Source organism: Phalacrocorax carbo, chromosome 6 (assembly GCF_963921805.1).
Source record: "Phalacrocorax carbo chromosome 6, bPhaCar2.1, whole genome shotgun sequence".
NCBI lineage: Eukaryota > Metazoa > Chordata > Aves > Suliformes > Phalacrocoracidae > Phalacrocorax > Phalacrocorax carbo.
Window position 1 is genome coordinate 204,676 of NC_087518.1, and position 22,133 is coordinate 226,808.

The 22,133-nt window shown below is 50.0% G+C and overlaps 1 long non-coding RNA gene across 1 annotated transcript; it reads right to left on the minus strand.

Annotated features, from left to right (window-relative positions):
• Positions 1–11,938: 11,938 nt before the first annotated feature.
• LOC135314128 (uncharacterized) lies at positions 11,939–17,170 on the minus strand. The gene is made up of 3 exons (XR_010373597.1): positions 16,656–17,170; positions 15,247–15,411; positions 11,939–14,831 (listed from the first exon to the last, which is right to left on the minus strand). It is a non-coding gene; the product is annotated as an uncharacterized LOC135314128 (long non-coding RNA).
• Between the last annotated feature and the right edge of the window lie 4,963 nt (positions 17,171–22,133).

A 22,133-nucleotide genomic window follows, 5' to 3' on the forward strand; every position in this document is an offset into this window, starting at 1 on the left:
GTTTGGTCGCTCGGCGGCAGCAGCGAGCAGGGACACAACGTCGCCACTGCGCATGCGTCTGCTCCGAGTGCAGTACCGCAGTTTGGCCGCACGGTGGCAGCATGGACAGACCACCGCCCCTGCGCATGCGCCATTCCCGGCTGCCGTAGCCCAGCGCGGCGGCAGCGGCGCGATCTCCGTGACTCTTCTCTGGGGCGAGACCCGCGCCGGCTCCGGGTGGCGTTCGCCGGGATAACGGAACTGTTACTGCGTGCGCAGAGCTCCTGGTTCTCTGCCCCTTCCCCACTCACGCAGCCCCGGCAGTGTCAGTCGTTGCCTCCGCACCGCCCAGCACCAAAGTGCCTCGAGCATTTTAGTCCTTCCGTCTCGACTGCTTTAAAAATCAGGTGGCTGTTACTGTCCTCCCTCCTGCCCCACTCACCCCCACCCCACGCCCGAGGGAGGAGAAGCAGCACAAACAACCTGGGGTAAAAGGTCCCCTTTCCCACCCCCACACCCCCCGGAGTAAGCCCCATCAGTTGCTGTAGGCCTGCGGCATCAGGGCTGGGACAGGGAGAGCAGCAAGTCCTGGAGGGTTAAAGAAGAAAATCCATCAGGGGAACACAGCTGCCCTTCTGAAGGCAGGCTGCCCGGGGTGAGGGGGGCAGCCGTGCGTCGGGGCACAGGGCAGCCAGGCAGACCAGATGCCAGCGGCTGCCCTGCAAAGGAGTTGTGCGCTGCTGAGCCTTGGGCTTCGTTGGCTTGGCAGCGCCTCGCCTCGCCACTGCTCATCCTGCGTAAGCACGAGGCTTCAGCGAGCACAGAACAGGAGGCCAGGGGAAGCGGGGGGTGGGGGATGTCACCGGGGAAAAAAGTCATGCAGGGGGGCCATTTCGGGGGAAATCGTTTGGGAGGGCACAGACACACGCAGAGGGAGGGCGGGGGAGGAGGCGGACACTGCCGGACAGGGGCATGTCTGGGCAGACACGCCATGGGGAACATGCATGGGGATGACTGACACCAGGGGGTCCCCCCAGGATAATCCACAACGGGCAACTCACCTGGGCTCACCTGCGGCAGATGATCCGCTCCAGATAACTGACCCACTCCAAAGAATACATTCCAGATAAGCCCCAGCAATGCCCCTCAAACTGCTGGTGTTTCACCCCAAATTTTCCCCAATTTGGGGTTTTTGGGGCGTTCGTTTGGTGTTGGTGATTTCTGTTTGGATGGCTTGGCTTTTTTTGTTGTTGGGGTTTTTGGGGTTTGTTCCTTTGGCTTTTTTTGCTCTTCTATAAGGTCAAAGTTGGGATTCCTTTTCCAAACGGTTCACTTCTGGGTCTCTTTGGCCCTTTCCACAACACAGAAATCGGTTATTTTTGCTCCTGGTTTTGGCATGAGAATGATTAGCGGGGTTCCGCCCCCTGCCCCCGCTTTTTTTTCCCCCTCCTTTCCAGCTGCACAAACCCAGCAGGAGTGGGCTTTCCCAGGAGCCCCAAATTGTTTTCTTTCCCCCAAACCTGTTCGGGTGTTTTGTCTGTTTGGGGTTTTTCACCCCCCCATTGCAGACCCAGACTCAGGGGCTTTGGGGTGTTTGTCTGCCCTGGCAGCAGCTCCCAGGCTGCCTACACAGCCCCAGAGGGGGAAGTCCCCATCTGGGGGAATCGGCCCCAAATCGGGATGGGAGAAGGAGAATGGGGAAGGGGCAGCATTTGAAAGCGCTTTTGTGTCTTCAGTTGATTGGGGGGTGGGGGTGGTGTGTGTGTCTAATTTTTAAATCCTCTCTATAAACATCTCTATCAACATGGTTTCTTTGCATTTTAAAAACCTTATATAGCATAGACATTTGCACTTGTGTGTCTACTTACACATCCTTACAGAGTACATCTATATTTTATATATACTATCTATTTTACATTTACATACAATACCTGTTTAGACTTAGCTATTATATTTATACTTACACCTATTTAGGCTATTTACACTTACACAGAATATCTATTTACACATACCTGTTTAGACTTCCATATTAACACGTATATAAAACACCTATTTAGACTAGCTATCTGCTTACTTACACTTCGACACTTCAACCTTTTTCAGCTTCTCTATTTAGACATCTACTTAAAGTTATACCTAGGCTTATTTCACTCTATATAACCTCTATTTAGATTACACATCTGCTTAGACTATGTAACACACACTAAGCGTAGATGCTCGCTCTAGTCAGACTTTCTTCTGTTTTGAATTCCTTCATCTATCCTTTTTCTTCATTTTAAACTCCTTTATTTTTTGATCTAGATATATAGACAGTCGAGTTACTTTTGTGCTTTAAAACCCTGTATCTCGATGTAGAATTTTTGTATCCTGAAATCCATTATGTAATATAGGAGAGATAAGTTCTTATTTTAAAATCCCTTTATACATCTATAAATTAATATTACATTTCAATATATATAAAATAAGAGGGTTTTGTAATAGCCCCCCTCAATTTTCAGGCATTTTGGGGCTGCAACCCCCCTTTTTGGGGGGGAACCCCTACATGACGCCCCGACTCACCTGTTCCTCTGATGCATTATCAGCTCCCCCAGTGACACCGGGGCACCCCACATGACATCATCACACCCCACCCGGGACTCCCCCAATTTTATTCACCCCCAAGAAGGGCACTAAACAAGGGAATCTGCTCCAACCTGCAGCTCTTTACTTTAATAGTGCCATTTACAAAGGTACACACATACACACCCCCCGCCCCCCAGAAAAGGGGGAGCTCTGCTAAAATCTAAAAGGTGGGGCAGCCCCCCAAACAGCTGCAGCCCCCCCAGCCCCTGTCCGCAGGCTGGTGGCCGCCCCACGGCGGAGCGGGAGCGTGCCAGAGGACAGTGTCACATCTCTCTCAGGCTCTGCTCGGCTATGCTCCCGCTCTGTTCCCGCGCTGGGACGGGCTCCCCGGGGCGACAAACAGCCCCGGTCCCTGGGGGCCCCGACTCTCCCCACCAGGCAGCCCTCGCGGCCGCACCTGCGGGGCACCCGCTGGAGACAGAGCCGGGAGCCCCCAGGCAGAGGGATGGCCCCTTACCTTCACCACGCTTAACGACCGGCAGGCAAACCCGGGCCGGGGGGCATCTCTTGAGCATCACGAGACACTGAGAAGACATCTGAAAAACAGAAATCCCAAACTATATTTCAGCACGTGAATAAAATAGCACAGAAGAAAATGGAGGAACTCAGTCAGCACAAGGGATAGGAAGGAAATTGAGCCACAGCAAGATTCTAGGCAAACGGGTCATGTCAAAACACAACACCTCCTTTAAAAGCTAGAGGGATTGGAACACTTGAAAACAGTATTAAGACTAACCGATACCATTTTGAACAGATTCTTCGCGTAACACTGAACGCTCTGGCTGGTGCTGGAAAACGTCTCATCCCTTCCTTACGGCACCGCTGCGGGGAGATAACCCCGTGAGGCTGCGGGGCAAAGTTGTACCGGAACCGGAACCTCCGCTTACAGATCCACCGCAGCAGCTACAGCCCTCGCCCTGCCGCCGCACGTCTTGCTGCCTGGCTCCATGAAGCCTGAAGCGAAGCGTCAAACTTGAAAGAGTAACGTAAAAAATTAAGAATAAATCTCAGTAATTCACTTTGTGCTGAGAAGGCGGGCGCGTGTTTACGCACATCCAATATGAGCGTCTGGGCTCTGAAAGCTTTCCATTTTCCTTCTGCGTTCATTTAACTCGCACAGCCGTTCACACCCGCCATAAGATTATCTATCTCCAAAATACACAGCAGCAACGTGACTGGGGGGTTTTGGCGTGTTATGGAGTCGGGAGGGACGTCCGCCCAGCTGCCCCGCCCAAGAGATGCTGCTGAACTGCCAGGGAAACGCGCATCGAAAGCGAGACTGAAATAAAATACTTAAGAGCGCTCCCTCAAAATACCGGCAGGAAACCACCACCCCCCCAACATTCAGTCGCCCCTCGTTAAATATTTACAACAAATACCTACCTGCTTAATTACACCTAACAAATCGTACCCTACATCTCCTTGGCAGTTACAGCTGAAACAGCGCAAGTCACGTCGTAAATCAGACGATGTTAGCTTTTTTAAAACTTTCATTTATGACAGAAGAATCAGTGAGTGAAGAGATCCCCGATACGGTTTTACTTTTTTTGGGGAAAAAATAATACCACAACAAAAAAACACGCAAATCAAATCCCCAGTGTTGCAATACATAGGGCTACCAAGACCGACCGGCAGATATGCTAATGTGTTTGGCTGTACCGAAGCATGCAGGGGAACCGTATTTTATGGTATCTCGACTGTTACAACTGAGAACCCAAGCACTACCAATGCCATCAACCTTTGGAGTATGTGCTGTGCTTGGATCTCCGCAAGGACCATTGATTTTTTTATCTATAAAAAAAAAAAAAGCAATACTTTGCAAGTCTTGTGCTGATGAGTTCTACTGACAAAGACATTGTCTCTAAGATGCACTCTGATGGCAAGTTCATAGAATGCAACCTCACTGCAGAAATACCTCAATTTTTCAAGATCTCTTCCTAACAAAAGTCACACTGTGGGGCTTTCAGATGGGTCAGATTATGAATCCTTTCACAACAAGAAACACACCAGCTAACCAGGATATTCTTGCAGTTGCCAGGTGCCTCTTCATCACGTGAAAAAAAAAAACAACAAAAACACCAGGGCCAGCAATAAGTATCACACGGGTCAACACAGCTCTCTTCCAGAGCACCCCCCTCATCAAAACGAACATGCCCATCGGCTCACCTGCTCTGCACAGATTCCAGCATCACCCCCCGCTTCCGTCATCGCTTGTGGCACCAAATGTATCAACACACAGTAAACTACCATTACGCTCGTGAGAAATCACCGCCCCGTGACTTCCTCATTACTACCCAGCTCACTTCTAATGCTCATACGCCGTTCCAAAGACGGCCCACATGTTACCTACAAACTGAAGAGCTCGACGACGGACCACAGCATTCTCTGGTCTCAGATGCTGGCCGCTGTCCCACCTTCTCAGACCTCTCATAGGCATGCGGCAGCACCGCTCCGCGCCTGCCAGCGGCACCTGCAAAAAGCCAAGTGAAAAGGCACCTCCTGAGATGCTGCCCGATGCCACAGCCTGCCCGCACCGATCCCCGTCTCACACCCCTTTCCCTCGACAGCCTCCCTCCCAGCCTACGCCGCTTCCAGGTGCCGTGTTCAGCTCACCCGCTGTCCATAACACCCAAACAACACGCGTTGCTTATAACTTCACCAGCAACACAACACCTCGGAAAAAAGCTGCTACTTCAGCCCACCAATCACCACTTGCCTTGCTCGACTTGCCTCCGGTGCCCCGATCACGCTTTGCTCATTGCTACGCTACTTCAAACCCAAAACAAAAGACAAATGCAAGGAGCAACGGAGTCATAGAGCCATCGGTCACATCTTCCCTCTATATACACCACGCAGCAACTCACCCACTTACATCGGTCCCCTCAGTTCCCCTCCGTCACCCTGCACAACTTGTCCCTCGGCATCTCCAAAACCAACACCAAACAAGTCACCTGGCTGCACAGCAGTACCTTAACGGTTCCTGAAGACCGACTATAACCTGCCATTAAAACAAACATATGACATCAAACATGAAGCCCCACGCACGTACAAACTTGAACAGCTGAGAGATGCCCTCTGCTCAGCTAGCACTCTAGCTGCCTCTCCCAGACGGCTACGGTCATCCCCTCCGAGCCCACAAAACGCCCCGGAAACTACCGTCCTCGCCCGCTGCCAACGGCCACTCGCTCCGACGAGGGTTGTACGGGCGTTGCCAAAACAGTCTACGCACATTAACGTTAACCATATACTCTTATTGCTATTCTTTCCCCCGCTCTACCGTTGCTATACCCCCAGGTGGAGCAGCTCTGACACAGGCATCGACGTGCACGGACCGACACTGCTCACAAATATTACAAGCGACACGATCGAGGCACCTAAGAAAATTCTCACCAAGACGATGGACTTCCAGCCCAGAGATGCCACCGGGCGAGAAGATCTGTAGGGCAGCGAGGACGAAGCTATAGCATCCGCAGAGAAGTCACGTACCATCACCACCTGCGATAAAACCGTATACCCACAACTAGGACGATGCACGAGCGACGAGCCGCTCTTAAAGACCTCAGAACGTTCAGGTGCAGGGAACAGGTCCCAGAAAAGGGCCCTGCGTATTCAGACTGCTCTTCAGCAGCAGTACTGAGGCCGCCTTAACCACCGCCGCAAAAAGATGACCTTCTATAAAGGTCTAATATTTAAGACACAAGACAAATCTATGCAGTAGACTTAAAATGCAAGAAAGGAAGCTCTCCGTTACCATTATGCCAGTGAGCCAGGGCTTGCAAAACCCTCAATATTGCTACCTAGGTGCCTGCTCAGCACGGAGAACAACAGACACATCGAGACCCGAGTACAGTAAGGAACAAAGACAGACTACAAAATCCACACAACAACACAAACACAGGCAGGAACTCCCCCGCCTGGCAGATGCTTGTGTTTTGCAGAAAGGACACCAAACCTCTCTCAGCCCAAACATGTCCGGTCTCTGAACGGTACCCTCCACTGATTTTACAACCCCTGCCTGCCCCATCTGCGCTTCCCCCACCCGACCAGCCACCCGCACAAAGACCGCATCGGCCCCTCAGCTTCCCTTCCAAATCCGGGGGCTCAAAAGCCATCCTTTAAAAAGGCCACACAGGCTACGTAGGATGGGGCTGCGGTCACACGGACACTCTTCATCTCCAAACGTGCGGTGCCATCACTCAGCGTCGCACCACTCAACGCCGACCACTTCCGCAACAACAGCCTCCTCGGAAGCGCCGTGAACTTCCGCTCACCCACGCTCTAATGAGGCTGGACGTCATGGCCGCCGCCACCTACGGCGCCTGGAGAACCAGAGGGACAAGGTGACCGCTGCGCCTGGAAGCCGCCGCCCGCTCACAAACAATTCCACGCCTCAAAAATAACCGCTGCTACGGTTTCCTGTTCATTGCTCACCTTGCCTGACGAGCCCTGATGCTTATAATCTACGAGGGACCTGCCGCAAGCTGCAAAGGTTCTCGGGACAACGTGGTACTCTGCGGGCGATTGGGAAAGGCGATGAGCAGTTCCATACCCCGAAAACCACTATGCATTACGTCCCTGCTGCTTTCTGAAGAAAGGCTAGAACTCCATATACAGGCACATACAACACGCTCACCCTAACCCCTACCGCAGCATCTCACCATCAGTCCTATTGAGAGAGAACGTCAACAACTTGCACAACACACAGGCAAAACTGGTGGAAAAAATATAAGCTTCTACCTTCAGCCAAGTCATAAAATTCCTGGAAAACAAAACAAACAACCAAACAAAAAAAAACCTACCACACACAAAAAAAAACAACAAACCACAAACAAAAAAACCCAAACAAAACCATAAAACCCCCACAAAACCAAATAATCCAAAACACACTATTAGACCGTCTTGCTACCCCTGAACACCCAATACAAACTTACTGACCTAAGGAAAAACAAAAGCTGCGTACAAGTGTACTTTCTAATATATATATGCTGCTCAACTTTGACAGCTCCTTAATCTCTTACCTCAAACAGAAACCTCCCCCTCTCTAAATGTCAAAACACACCTACCCAAAGAGCTTAGACAGCTCAAAACCTGCAACCAACTCAAGGAACAGTACCAGAGAAGCCCAGGAGCAGAATGAGCCTCCCGAAGAAAGGCTGGGGCTCATCTGCGCCAACGGAATGGCAAAGCAGAATGAAATCTTTTAAGAGCCCCTTCTCAAAAATATCTCTGGTTATAAAGTAAATCATTTATTGTAAAACCATCAACCATTCGGAGTCACCTCAACGCGCTCTCTCGCTCAGTCCCTTAACAGAACTGGATCAGTCTCAAAGGACGAAAAACATGAAAAGAAACGTGGAAATACACAAGCGTATCGGGAACCATACGAAGCAGCTAAATTAACACCTCAGTAGCTGGGACAAAACTAAATTGCAAAGGACAACAAAAAAACACCCCAGGAGACACATCGATAAAAACAGATGAGGGCTATCTCTTCTTGCAGAAGCTCAAGTAGAGACCTGAGCCAACGGTACACAGCTTTGGGGTAGCCGATACCAAAAAGAAACATACTCGAGACAGAAAACAGACTGCTGTGGAGCACAAAGGTGGCTTTGGCAAAGGTTCTGCCAGGCCAAGAGTCACAGTTACAGGGAACGAACAGCGGCCGGCAGGTGAAATGCCGTCGGCGTGGAGGGGCCAGCGGGGGAAATGCCGCCCTCAGCTAACGCTGCGCTATCAAGCCTTAAGCCAAAACTGCAGAGTAGTTACAGGAGACGGGCGTAAGATGGATGCTGAATATCACTTGATGGTCACAAAATCTCATGGGGATGGGCACCATGTAGCCTCGTGGACACCCCTCAGACCCAAACACTTAACAAGAGACGTTTCTTGCCAAAACATAAGCTCGACGAAGAAAAGCCAACGGGGATGTGGGGGCAACTACCAAAATCTCAGTACGTGAGCAGGCGTTACTTAAGATGGTGCGGTGGTTCTGCCGGGTCCATCCAACCTGAGCAATGGGTTCTAATGCCTGTCCAGCAGCATCCATGATCTCTCTCACGGCCTCCCACGTCATAGACACCTCCCCTGCCTGGGACCGCATTTTCCATGTCCCACCCCTCCCCATCCCCGCAATGAAAATCAAACACAACAAATAAGTACTCCACTTCATCTTCTTGGCCTCCAAAAGAAGCTTCCTTCCTCTGCTGAGCGTTGACGCCAACATCCTCGTGTTGTTCCTCAAAAGCAGGCTGGCCCTCGGGTGCCCGTACTGCCAAAGGAAGAGAAAATGATTATGCTCTTATAACGAGCTCCATCATCCTCTCCTTCAGGAAATCGAATCCCGATTGCTACATACCAGAAGTTTGTGCAGGAGATGGCCGAGGCCAGCCCCGTAAATGAAGCACTCTGTAACCCTGCTTTCTCTTTTGGCCACAGCACCCAACACCGGGGAGCCCCAAACCCCTTCGTGACTCCCTAGGAGAACCAGATACAACTAGTTCAAAACATCTGGCAGGTGAGAGATGACCAACAAACATGTATAGCCCACCCTATCCTCAAACCACTCAGAGAACTGGCTTCCTCCCACACTAAACTCTCATCTTCGATGAATACACCAAACAGAACAATGTTTACACTGAATAAAACAAAATCCTTACCCTTTGACGCTCTGAAAAGGATTCGTGCACCCACAAAATATATATATTCATGCTATCGACCCACGTACCACACTTCCTCAGGGTCAGCCCCGCAAAGACAGGAGGACGCCCGACACTCCCTCCATGGATACCCTGACGATCCGCACCCTGCTTTGCTGCTCCTGTCACGGGAAAACGCTGGGAACAAAAAACAGGTTCAAAGAAGCAAAACAATAAACAACAGGGAGAGGGACCAGCGCAAAGGAATAGAGAGAGGAAGAGATGAACAGGAAGGACAGACAACCCCATCCTGAGCACAGCCTCTGGGAGAGGGAAAGAGGAAACAGCGACCGTTATTACCGCAGATCAACCCTGACCAAAGACTCTCCTTCTGCAGGGACTTCTGGACACACCGCTCCTTCCCCGCGCTACTGCTAAGGGCACCTGCGCTGAGGGGGAATCCAGTGCAGGCAGAGAGAGGTGGAGAGAGAAAAAGTAGCCACAGGCTACAGGACAGAGAGAGGGAGGACTGAAGAGACGGGGAGACAGGGAGCCACTCAGAGCGAGATGGAGAAAGAAAGTTGGGGGGGGAATATTTTGCAGCAGGTAAGGAAAGAGAGGGGGCCAGGGGAGAGACAGGGAGGGCCCAGGACGCACAAGAGAGGCAACGGAGCTCCAGCGGCCCAGGACTCACCGTGACTCTCGCTCTCAGCGCTGCTGGCACAATTTAGCCGTTCAGGTGCTTCTTTCCCCTTCTCTCCTCCCTGCCTCTTCTGCAGCTCCAGACTCTAGGCCGTCCTCCACCTAAAGAGGATACACGGGTGTCTTACCGCTCTTACGAGATGAGGCTTCCTAGGCACATAGCCTAGCTCGCTCGTGCACTACACGCCCGTACCCAACTCCCGGTTACGCGTACAGACCCTGCGGTGCACGTTGGTGGCCTGGCCCGCTGCGGGCTACGAAGGGGGATCCTCCCTCCCTCACCTGCAGGGACAGGCTCTCTCTTGCCTGCGGCAGGAAGGCAGCTGGCAGCCAGAGCGCCATTAGTTTCTTCTTCTTTACCTTTTGTTGGCGTCTCCAGCTTCAGCCGAGGCAGCTCCTGTCCACAGCCGGGAAGGGCTCTGTGTGTCCCTTTTCGCCCCCGCGCTGCGAGGATGGCAAAGCCGGGCAGAGAGAAGCCACACAAGCCTGAGACGGCCACAGTCAACGGCATCCCCGGGGGAAGGACAGACAACCACGTCCGCAGCACGGTCTCTGGGAGAGGGAAAGAAGAAACAGCGACCGTCATTACCGTCGATCGACCCTGGCCAAAGCCTCTCCTTCCGCAGGGGCTTCTGGACACACCGCCCCTTCCCCGCGCTACTGCTAAGGGCCCCTGCGCCGAGGGGGAATCCAGTGCGCTTGAGGGCCGGCTCGCTGCCTTCACGACAGGGCCTGGGGGCGGCCTAGGGCTACGCAGCACGCTTCAGGGGAGGTGCCGGGGCTGGGGGCAGGCGCACGGGGCAAGGGGGGGCCAGGGGAGGCTGAGCCGGAGCTCCGGTGAGCCGGGGAGGCGGCGGCCATCATCTGCGCCCTGGGCAGGGGGAAAAGGTCATCGTCCTCCTCCTTTCCCTTTTCCCTTCTGTCAGCTCCCCGGTAACTCCTGGGGCTGCCCTGACCCGCTCGCCTTCAGCAGACCAGAAGCCTGCCTCGGCGGGTGGTTTGAAGCTCCCCGTCCTGCCACACCCGGACGGGCAGGAGACACCCCCACACCCGCCGAAGGGGCACTTTCGCCTCAGCGGTGCCCCAACCCTCACCCACCGCCGCCATGCTGCTCCCGCGCATTGCGCATGCGCCGGCCTCCGACACCGCGCTGGAGGGGCAGACGCGGCCCGCGGCGCGTGCCCAGGGGTGGCGCCGGCGCCGCAGTTCCGCGCTGCGCGCGCCAACCACCCGCCGACAGCATGCAGGTCGCGGAGCAGCGGCATTTCCTTACCGGGAGGCAAGACACCGCAGTGTCGCGTTGCCGTTACCGGCAGCGCGTAGCACGGCGGCCCCTCTGCGCATGCGCGACGCCAACGTGCAGTACCGCCTATTGGTCGCCGGGCGTCAGCCGCGAGCGCCGCGTCGCGCATGCGCGGCTCCCCAGCTGCAGTACCGACGTTCGGTCGGCGGGCGGCAGCAGAGCAGCATGCCCACCGCGTTGTAGTGCTGGCAGAAACGAGCCGCAGAGGCTTGTTCGGGTTGTGAAATACCGGGCTTTTTCTACCTGTGAGCACCGCCTGAAGGCTGTTACAGCGTAGTGGCTTGATCATCCATCCATCTATCCATCCATCTCTCTCTCTCTATCTATCGATCACTTCCTTTTCTTGATTACTCTAGTTATTATTACTGAAAACACCTAGCCTTTTATAAAGGGCAGATACCGACTTTTTGAAAGGTTTTTTTAGTGACTCCACAGAAATGCCTTTACTTTTGATAGGTTGCCAGCTTCCTCAAGCCAGGCTGCAAGAAACATTTTACCTTCCAGGAAGAATCTTCTGCTTCTCCAGGAGTTAAAACTGTAGTTCACTATTTTCTAATAAAACCTAAGTGGTAAAACACTTTCTCTAAGGGAAGTAACTACTATATCTCATTCACCGCAGGTTTCTGAGTATCACGTTGTAATCTGCTTTAAATGCTTTTATTTAAAAGAAAGACATCAAAATGAGGTATTACTGGATTTAATCTTTATTATACACACTACCCTGGTGCCATGAAGGACCTGCTTTAAAGCATAACACACAATTTTTGCACTTGATCTCAAGTATGCCTGTGCATAAAAAGCTACAAAAATGTGCCATTAGGTAACAAACCTACACACGCAAATATTCACTCCAATCCTTTGGTTCTTGGTACTTCCACTGGATGTAGCCAAAAATGTCTTTTTCACATTCTACTAGGTAGGACCTCCCAAGAAACTCCTGCAAGCTTATTACAGATGGGATTTAAAAGGTAGAAATTCTGTGCAACTGCTAAGTGCATTACAAGCTTAAGACAAACTGGATTTGTGCAGAAATCACAGACCTTTTCATACAGTCACAAAGGTGTTTAGATATTAATTCAGAGCACCAAAGGAAATAAGGCATCTAATTACCTTTGGGGCTATATGCTTGTTCAGTTTCAAAACAAGAATGATAGCCAGTCCTGTCCTGTCCTGTTCTCCTGTCCAAGAAAAGACACAACTGAAAGACATGGATAATCTTGTTAAAAGAATGGGAAAACAGACACACGCTGTGCATGGCACTCCAACACAATCTTTAGACCAAAAAGACCCCAAACCAACAAAAAAACACTCTTACATTAGAGTGGATGGCCCAAAGGGATATCTTATTTGTGACACAGTAGTGCCTGTATGTAAGCAGGCTGCCTCTCCCTGCTATAATGACATCTACTACCAGCAAGGAAACACAAAAAAAATTAGGAAACTATACAGCATTTACCAGAAGCATTTCCAATACATGTAGGGAACTATTTCAGAAAAAGATCACACAGAGCATATAACCAGAAATAATACTCTTCACAAGGCTTGAACTGACCAGCCTAGGGGATAGATCATGTACTCGCCAATTGTGAAGCCCATTTCCAGAACACGAGTTCTCATGTTTTTACTGAATGTATCACTGCCTATGAAATATAGTGCACCACAGTAATTCTGATCTTGGGGCTTAAGTCTGGAATAAGAATGAATCATAGAATCATAGAATGCTTTGGGTTGGAAGGGACCTTAAAGATCATATAGTTCCAAATCCCTGCTATGGCAGGGACACCTTCCACTAGATCAGGTTGCTCAAAGTCCCATCCAACCTGGCCTTGGACACCTCCAATGACGGGGCATTCACAGCTTCTCTGGGAAACCTGCTCCAGTATCTCACCACCCTCATAGTAAAGTTGTTCATCCTTACATTCAATCTAAATCTGCCCTCTTTACAGTTTAAAATTGTTGCCCCTTGTCCTGTCACTATAGGCCCTGGTAAAAAGTATCTCCCTGTCTTTTCTTATAAGCCCCCTTTAAGTATTGAAAGGCCACAACAAGGTCTCCCTGGAGCCTTCTCCTGTATAGGCTGAAAAACCCCAAGTCTCAGCCTTTCCTCACAGGAGAGGTGTTCCAGCCCTCTGATCATTTTCATGGCCCTCCTCTGGACCCACTCTAACAGGTCCATGTCCTGCTTGTACTGGGGACACAGATCTGGATGCAGTGCTCCAGGTGGGGCCTCATGTCAGCGGAGAAGGAGGGGAGAATCACCTCCCTTGATGTGCTGGCAACATTTCTTTTGATGCAGCCCAGGATACAACTGGCTTTCTGGGCTGCGAGTGCACATTGCTGGCTCATGCCCAATTTTTCATCCACCAGTATCTCACAGGGCTGCTCTCAGTCCATTCATCCTCCAGTCTGTATTGATACTGGGGATTGCCCTGATCCAGGTGCCGGACCTTGCACTTGGCCTTGTTGAACTACATGAGATTCACACTGGCCCTCTCCGTAAGCCTGTCAAGGTCCCACGGGGTGGCATCCCTTCTCTCTACAGAACTGAATGCACCACTCAGCTTGGTGTCATCCGCACAGTTGCTGACGATGCACTCAGTCCCACTACGTGTGTCATTGATGAAGATATTAAATAGTACTGGCCCCAGTACGGACCCTTGAGGGTCACGACTTGTTTCTGCTTTCCACTTGGACATCGAGCCATTAACTGTAAGTTTTCGGATGCGGCCATTCAGCCAATATCTTGTCCAGCTAACAGTCCATCCATCAAACCCATCTGCCTCCAATTTAGCAGCAAGAATGTTGTGGGGGACCATATCGAAGGGCTTACAGAAGTCCACGTAGATGACATCCATAGCTCTTCCCTTGTTCACAGATGCAGTCACTCCATTGTAGAAGGCCACAAGATTAGTCAGGCACGATTTGCCCTTGGTGAAGCCATGTTGGCTGTCTTTAATCACCTCCCTGTCTTCTGTATGTTTTGATGTGTCTTCCAAGAGGATCTCTTCCATGATCTTATCATGCACAAAGGTGAGGCTGACTGTTCAGTAGTTCCTAGGGTCCTTCTTTTTTAAAATGGGTGTGATGTTTCCCTCTTTCTAGTCGCTGGAGACTTTGCCTGACTGCCATGACTTTTCAAATACGATTGAGAGTGGCTCGGCAACTACATCAGCCAATTCCTTCAGGACCCTGGAATGCATCTCATCCGCCCCCATGGACTTGTTTATGTCCAGGTTCTTCAGGTGGTCCTGAACCTGATCTTCAATTACAATGGGAGGGACTTCATTCCCCCGTCCCTGTATTGAGCTTCAGGGGCTTGAGAGATGTGGGAAGAGAGATTACCATTGAAAACTGAGGCAGAAAAATTACTGAGTACCTTAGCCTACTCCTTGACAGTTGCCACTAGTTCTCCTGTCCTATTTATCGGGGAGAGGGGGTATGCTGTGTGTGTGGCGTGTGCATTTTCTTTCATCCTCCTTTTCTGCCCAACACACCTGTAGAAGCCCTTCTTATTATTCTTCAAATCCTTTGCCAAATCCAACTGTGCCTTGGCTTTCCTGATCCCATCTCTACACATCCAGGCAGCATCCCTAGATTGAAAGAAAAGTATACATTGAAGACAAGTGTGAGGTTACAAGTCATCTGGAATTCAGCCATCCAGATGTTCTAGATTTACTGCCTATTTAAGTGCACATATTCCAGAATTCTGTATACTTCCCCTTCCCAGAAGCCTGTTGCAAGAATGACATGCATATTCAAGAAAGGTCTGGCACAACTGCCTTGACCTATAAATTACTGGTGTTCAACCACTGCACAGTTATAGTGCTAGCATTCATGCTAAGAAGTAATGTCAAGGCAGCATGACAAAGTAGGACATAATTCTGAAACTGGATATAAAGAGCTATCCTCCAGTTGTGAGCTGAGGTGCGATATTCTCACTAATAACAGATTATAGAGAGCTGCAGCTGTACAGTGTCTTCCATACTACACAAAGAAACCAGATACCCAGTAAATGCCAGGTTCAGAATGTAGAAGTAGAGATTTGAATGTAGAGCTTCAAACAAATGCCCATGATGTACCAGACATTTAATGTATTCTTAGCTTTACTGGCTAACAGCTCTTTTGTGTGGACAGGCTGCTCCATCTTCCTTATTTGGCAGCTGACAGACACTGTAAAAGGAAGCAAGGAAAATAAAAAAAAAAAAATCAAAATTAAATTAACCAGGTGTGACATCTGTCTTATAGGATTTGGCCGATTCTTTGCCCCCCAACCAGCTTTTGAAATGCATGTTTCCAAATACATGTAGTTCTGTGATCACTTGTATTCTGGAGAGGCTAATAAGAAATGGCACATGTTAAACAGGCATGAAATGGTAAACATAAGCCTCAGAACTGTATAAAGCCAAGATGAAATGAGAAGCCCTGTGTTACAGGTTTCCCAAGCTCTTTGTTTCATTCAGAAGTTTGAAGTTTTTTGAATGCCATTTACAATGTCAGCTATACCAACCAACATTCTGGTAGAACCTCCCAAGCATTGCTTCAACTCAATAGTTATGAATGAATGACCCATGTGTGAAGGACTACCGGAATGGATGCATCTCAGCCATACACCTGCAGATAGACCATTGCAGGGTTAAAAAGCATGTTGTTCTGAAACTATGGGGTTCCCCAACCCTCTTTCCCTAGCCCTTTCCTCAGTGCCTGGATGAGATGAAGCTGTTCCATTGATCATGACTTTTCATCCTCCAGAGGCAGGTGCTGGAGTGAAAGGACAAAACCAGCAACCACAGCCTCCTACTGAGCAGCGTTCAGCCTTTCTGCACTTACACAGCTGCAAATTTGCCTTTGCCTGCTCAGGGCTTGAGTCAGGACAGGCACATAACAATCAACACTCATTCAAAGGCATAGTCTGCCTGCCTATGTTCATTATTAATTCAGATGCTATTATTACTAGATGACTATTATTTTATAATACCACAAGTTATAATACCACAATTGCAGCCCCAGTATCACCATATATATATATGAATTGGATTATAATTTCCCCCATTTTTTTCTGGCTTTTTACTGCTTCTTCCACCAGAGCCTAAATTTCTTCTTTATTCTTTTGTAATGTTTTTCCCATTCCCACTGATTGTCTTCAGGATCATTAGGGTTTTGTGTGTGGAGCATGGGCTGTCCAAACAAAACATGCCACAAATGTAAACTGGTGCATGAGCTGTTGCTATTTCTTAAAGCTCCTAATATCAATGGTAATTTTTCAGTCCATTGCTTTGGATATTGTGCTAAAATCTTCTTGAGTTTAATAGTCTGCTTCATTCCTTCTACCACTCCGGAGTGCTGTGGTGGCAGGATATATGCAGCCTTTGTTTAATTCCCCGTTTACTCATGAATGCTTGAATTACTTCACTTACCAAATCTCCTCCTTTTCTATCTCCTGTTCTGTCTTATGCTAGCCAGTGATCCACACCAACAGCTGATTTCCTTAGGCAGGTTTTTGTTTTGTTTTTTTTTTACACTTACAGCTCTGTTTCTTTCGGTAGGGGGTCCTCAACCCATCCCAAAAAGACGTATGTGATGATAAGAAGAGACCGACTGATTCTTTAATTTAGAGCAGGTTATATAATCCATTTGCTGTTATTTACAAGGTTTCCAGCTTCTCTGATGCAAGAGATGGAAGCTTGGTTTTACTATTTTGCTTACAGAGTTAAGCTCAGTAGACAAAATGAGATGGCATGAAGCACCTCACGGCAGTCCAGAGCTCTGCCCCCCGCCTGCAGTAAAAACAGAATACAGCACGAAGTGCTTTATCTCGAGATGCTCTAGCAGATCACCGGGCGATGCACCCCTCACAGGCAGTGCCTGACATTCCTCTCCGGAAAACCTGCACCCGCGGAGAGCGCCCACCCCACCCTCCCCAGTACCCTTCCCCTCCGCAACAGCTCGGCGCCCGACAACCCCGAGCGGCGGCCACCGCTCTTCCGCCCGCACACCCCGCAGCCCCTGCACGACAAGCTCTCCTCCTGCCGGCACGCCCGGGGGCGGCCCGGGGGCGGCCCGGGGGCGGCCCGGGGGCGGCCCGGGGGCGGCCCGCCGAAACGCCGCCCCAGCCCCTGCAGGGGCGAGCGCACGCAGTTGCCCCGCGTGGCGAGCGGCCGGCCCGGTTGGGGCGAGGGAAGCAGAGCAGGACCCGAAGCAGCCCCGGCCTGGCGCGCCGCCGCCCCGCGCGCCGCCGGACCCCCCCCCCCCCAGCCTTCCCCGCACCTCCCGGCGGACTAGGCCGCAGCGGGCGGGAAACCTCCCGCGGCCCGCGGCCGCCAGCGGGGACGCGCTCGCCTTGTCGGGAGCGCGGCCCCGCAGCGCCGGGCGGCCCGGCCTCGCCGCTGCCGACAAAGCAAGAGGCGGCCGTGGCTCGCCGCCCGCGGTGGGGCGCGGCCGAGACCGAGAGGGCGTGGCGCCGCGCGAGCTGGCGAGCGGGCCCTGCTGGCCACGGCCCCGCAGCGGCAGCGCGGCCCGGCCGCGGCGGGGCTGCCCGGCGCTGGCAGTCGGCCGCGGGCGCGGCGGAGCTGCGCTGCGTGGCCGCCGGACAGCGGCGGACAGCGGCGAGCGGGGTCGGCTGGCGGCCGCCCGGTGTGTGAGCGTCGGAGGGGTCGGCGGGCAGCGACAGTGCCCTGAGCCGCTGCGGGACGCCGTCGGGCGTGCAGCCGCGTGCCTCAGACTGCTGGCACAGCGCGGGACCTGGGTGGCCCAGAAAGTGTTACCGGCGGGTGTGGGGCACAGAAGGGGCGACTGGAGGGATCTGCCTGTACAAACAGGTAGACGCATGCTCCTCTCGGGCTCCCTTGCCCCGCTCCTGATCTCCAGCTGGCAGCGCGGTGTTACCATGCTGTGGAGGAAGAACGTGTAGCAATCAGAGCACCAGATAGAGAAAAGAGATCTAAGAGCCCTGAGCAAAACAGGAAAGGGAAGACGTTTGGTCCAAGTCTTTGCATTTGTATTTTTTTCTATTGCAAAGCAAGGCTCTTCTTTCCCCCTCCCCCACCCCCTCCCCTTTTTCTCCTTCCTGACTGTTTGTCAACAGATGCAGGCTGGAGAGGAAGCTGGCCTGCAGGGGCTGTGTTTTCAACGGATATGACTGCAGCAAGAGAGGGACCTGCTGAAGCACGTTGGCAAGGCTTGCCTTGACTGTAAGATGGGTCACTTCCTGATGGACAGCTTCAAAGTTAGGCAAAGCAGGAAATGAGGGGGAGGGAAGCCCATGTCACAACTAGGTCTGTTTGCAACAGGTTCTGGACTAACTGAGAGGATCTGGGGGTGGGTGGAGATGGATATGGCCAGGGTAAGGCAAGTGGCTGTACCGATGAAGTCGTAACCAGCTTTTTCAGTTAATAACCAGTGTAAGTGGAAAAACAGGAGAAATCAAACACATGCTAAAATTAGATCTGGTGAAATGTTTTTTCCTCAGGTATTTCAGGTTCTTGGAAGATCCTAAATTGAAGTGCCATGCTTAACGTAGGAGGGAGAACAAGCTGTAAGGATAGTCTGGGCACTCTCAGGGTGCCAGCTAAAGTCATCTAGTGAGTGCTGGTTAGGAGCATCCAGGACTTGTGGGGGATTTAAAAAGGAGCCAAGACATTTCCATTTACTCAGGAAAACCCGTTCGTTGGATCATACTCTGGGCTGAGGTTTGCAACCACACCTTATAGATCCAGCCACCATGGGAAATCATCACCTTGAAGCCTACACTACGTGGAAACTAAACCCTTTAATTTCTTTGGTGTCAATGGAGAACAAATTCTTTGCCACACTGAGGTCTTTCCCATGCTGATCTGAGGGATCTGCAAGGAAAACTGCTTCCAAGGCTGATCTGAGCTCAAGACCATAACTCAGAGGAGCTGAGCTATTAGGTAGTAGCTGCTGATCTCAATCCACCATGGAAAGCTTTTCCTTCTCTAAGCCTCTCTGGCAGGCAAATGTTGCTCTGCTTCTCCGCATCTCAGATTAGGGTAAAAATGTGGTTGGGATTTTGTTGACGTTTTGCAGAGCAGCTTACAGAGAGGGCATTCCAGCATTCCCCAAGAGCGGGCTGCATTGGAACAGGCTATTGAATCTACTAACGTACAGCCTTATTTGCTGTCTCTCATGGTTCAGGTGGCTGCAAGATGCTAGTAAGGCATGGCCAAGGCATGAGGTAACACCTTCTAGAAGCATTGCTTTGAATATAGACAGGCCTTGTAAGTGGTTACGCTTTCCAAGGTCTGTGCATTTGCTTGTACGGCTTTGGTCATCTTTCAATACCCTGTATCCAAAGCATGCACACTTAAGGACAAGATCCTTACAGGAAATGAGAGCTCTTGCTTCTGGGGGCCAGCAGTGTGTATAACTGGTGTTTTGGTAGCTAGAACATGGTTTCCAACAGCTAAAACAGTCTAAATCTGAACCTAGATCACTGAGAGTCTTTCAGGAATCTCCCCTTTGTTCTGTGGCTGAACCACAAAGGGGTGTGAGCCAAGTCATCAAGACAAAACCAAGATAGAGCAGTATGTTAAATGAAAGGACAGAGTCAAGACAGTAAAGGTAAAGCCAGTATCAGTAAGTGGAAGGCAGCATGATCCAATGATCACCAGAGGGGGGCAGCTGGAACTTCCTGGAAGTGTTGGACTTCCCATGCTTGCCCTATGCAACAGACCTGAGCACTCACAATAGAAAACATCTGCGTGCTCTGAACATGTGGAAGTCAGGCTGAGTCTGTAAGGGATTCCTGCACTTTGGAAAACCTTAGACAAAATAAAAGATAAAGAAATCCCTTCAAAATCACCCAAACAAAATCTCTGGAAAAGCAGTAGCTGCTAGGTGCTAGGAGGATGTAAGGGAATCCTCTGTTTCCATACATGCTTTCCATCATGATGGCAACCACAAACTCTGTTGTCCCTTGGAGTACATTTAGGACACCTCAGGGGTTAACAGGGCTGGTATCTAGGATGACTTTGTCACAATAAAAAATCACCCAACCCTGCAGCACATATTATTCCTTTTAGTGATGGCAAAAGCATTCTGGATTTTTACAGGAACCTTGCTCTTCTAGTGACTTAACAGTTACTCGTTTTTCTGGTATTATCTGTGCTGATAATTCTCTGTGAGGTGGGAGTGAAGGTCATTCAATATTCACTCACACAACGGCAGAAGAGCTACTTCCTTTTCTTTTGCACTCTAAGCTTGCTGCTTTTGGTCTAGATGTGGAGACTTCACTGTGTCTTGGAACTTGTGGCCTTGCACTGGTTTGATAGTAAGGGAAGTTAAACTTTCACTGTGCAGATAAAGTTGTTTGTGTTAAGGGGCTCTTAGGTTTCTGTACAAGTATGGTATTCGAAACTACACCACTGGCAGTTGCTGCTTAAGAAATTGCACTGGTTGGCTCATACATGCACTTTTATCTCAGCATCAGACATTGATGTGTGCTCAATGCTCTGGGGCAGATATTTTACTCATTCCTTTCTTCAGGCAACCATTGGTTTTGATTTCAGCAGATGTTTTCCTGAGGAGGGGCAGCAGAGATAAGGGAGTACTTTTTCTGGTAGGATTGTTATACTATGGGATGCTTCTCACTTTCTTCTAAAGCACTCAGAATTTGGAGACATTACAAAATAGATGGCCTAGGAAGTTCGTCTGAATGTGGCAATTCTTGTATTTTGATGAATTTAACATTGGAGAATTTCCAGGATCTGTCTGACCATACTGTCAAACTAAAAGTCCTTTTTTTAAGCTCCCACAGGATAAACTTAAAAAATGTTCAGGAAGGATGGGTCAATTTCCAAAAGTCTAACACTGGATTTGGGATACTATGCCTAGCTCTAAACAAAGCTGTTCCCATTAAGGAGTGACAGGCAAGGAGAGGCTGTATAGCAAAAGAATTGGCCGGTTTGTTAAACATCCAGAGGTAGGAGGGAGATGGGAACAAATTTGAATCCAGCTTGTGATAAAGATGTGATGAATCCAGGTTTTGTGGTAGAGAAAGGTGAGAGATTGAAGATGTCATTTCAAGCTGCATCAAAATTGATACATTTTAGTGTTCGTGGGGTGGACAAAGCAAAGATGGGTGATAAAGATCAGCCCCAAATGGATGAGATCAGAATCACTATAATAATGTTGTAAATAGGGAAAACTATCTTGATATAAACAAGGCCAGAGCAGCACTCTCTGTCTTCCCATCTGCTGGAGGCTAGTGTGGGATATTTCAGAAATACAAAATTCCAACCACATTGTCAGGGGCAGGCAGTGAGTCAATAATGTGAAAGCCCAGCAGACATTTTCTCTTCTGTTCCTGTCATTGTGAGCAGCATGGGGTGGCAGCCGGAGAGGTAGCAGATCACTTGCCTAATAGGATGCATTTGACAGAGAAAATGAATGATGAAAAGTTGAAAAGAAAAAGGAAAATTTCTGAAGTCCAAAGGACAGTGAGATAAAAGTCAGTACTAAGTTTTCAGGGGAGGTTGAGTGTAGCCAGAAACTTTTGATGCATTAAATTACTTGTCCTACTTGTTCATATCAAATCTCTGCCAGTAATCTGTAAATTCAGTATTCATGTTGGGGGAAGTTTCAACATACAGCAGTACAGCATGTAGGGATTTTTTTCTGAGCACCTTACGTTCAAGGTATATCCAAGTTCTGTATAAGCACTAGTGATCTCATCTTTTGGTTTAACTGTACTATTGCTGCAATGGTATTTCTGCAATGAATGCATCACTATTCAAGAAACTAAGGAAAATGGCATTACCTTATGTGCCTCATGCAATGAACAACCTCCCTTCAGTTCCATTGGGACTAAGGAACTGGGTTATCCAGTTTGTGTTTCAGGTAGTGATAGATAATGCATTGCACATTTATTTTAAGTA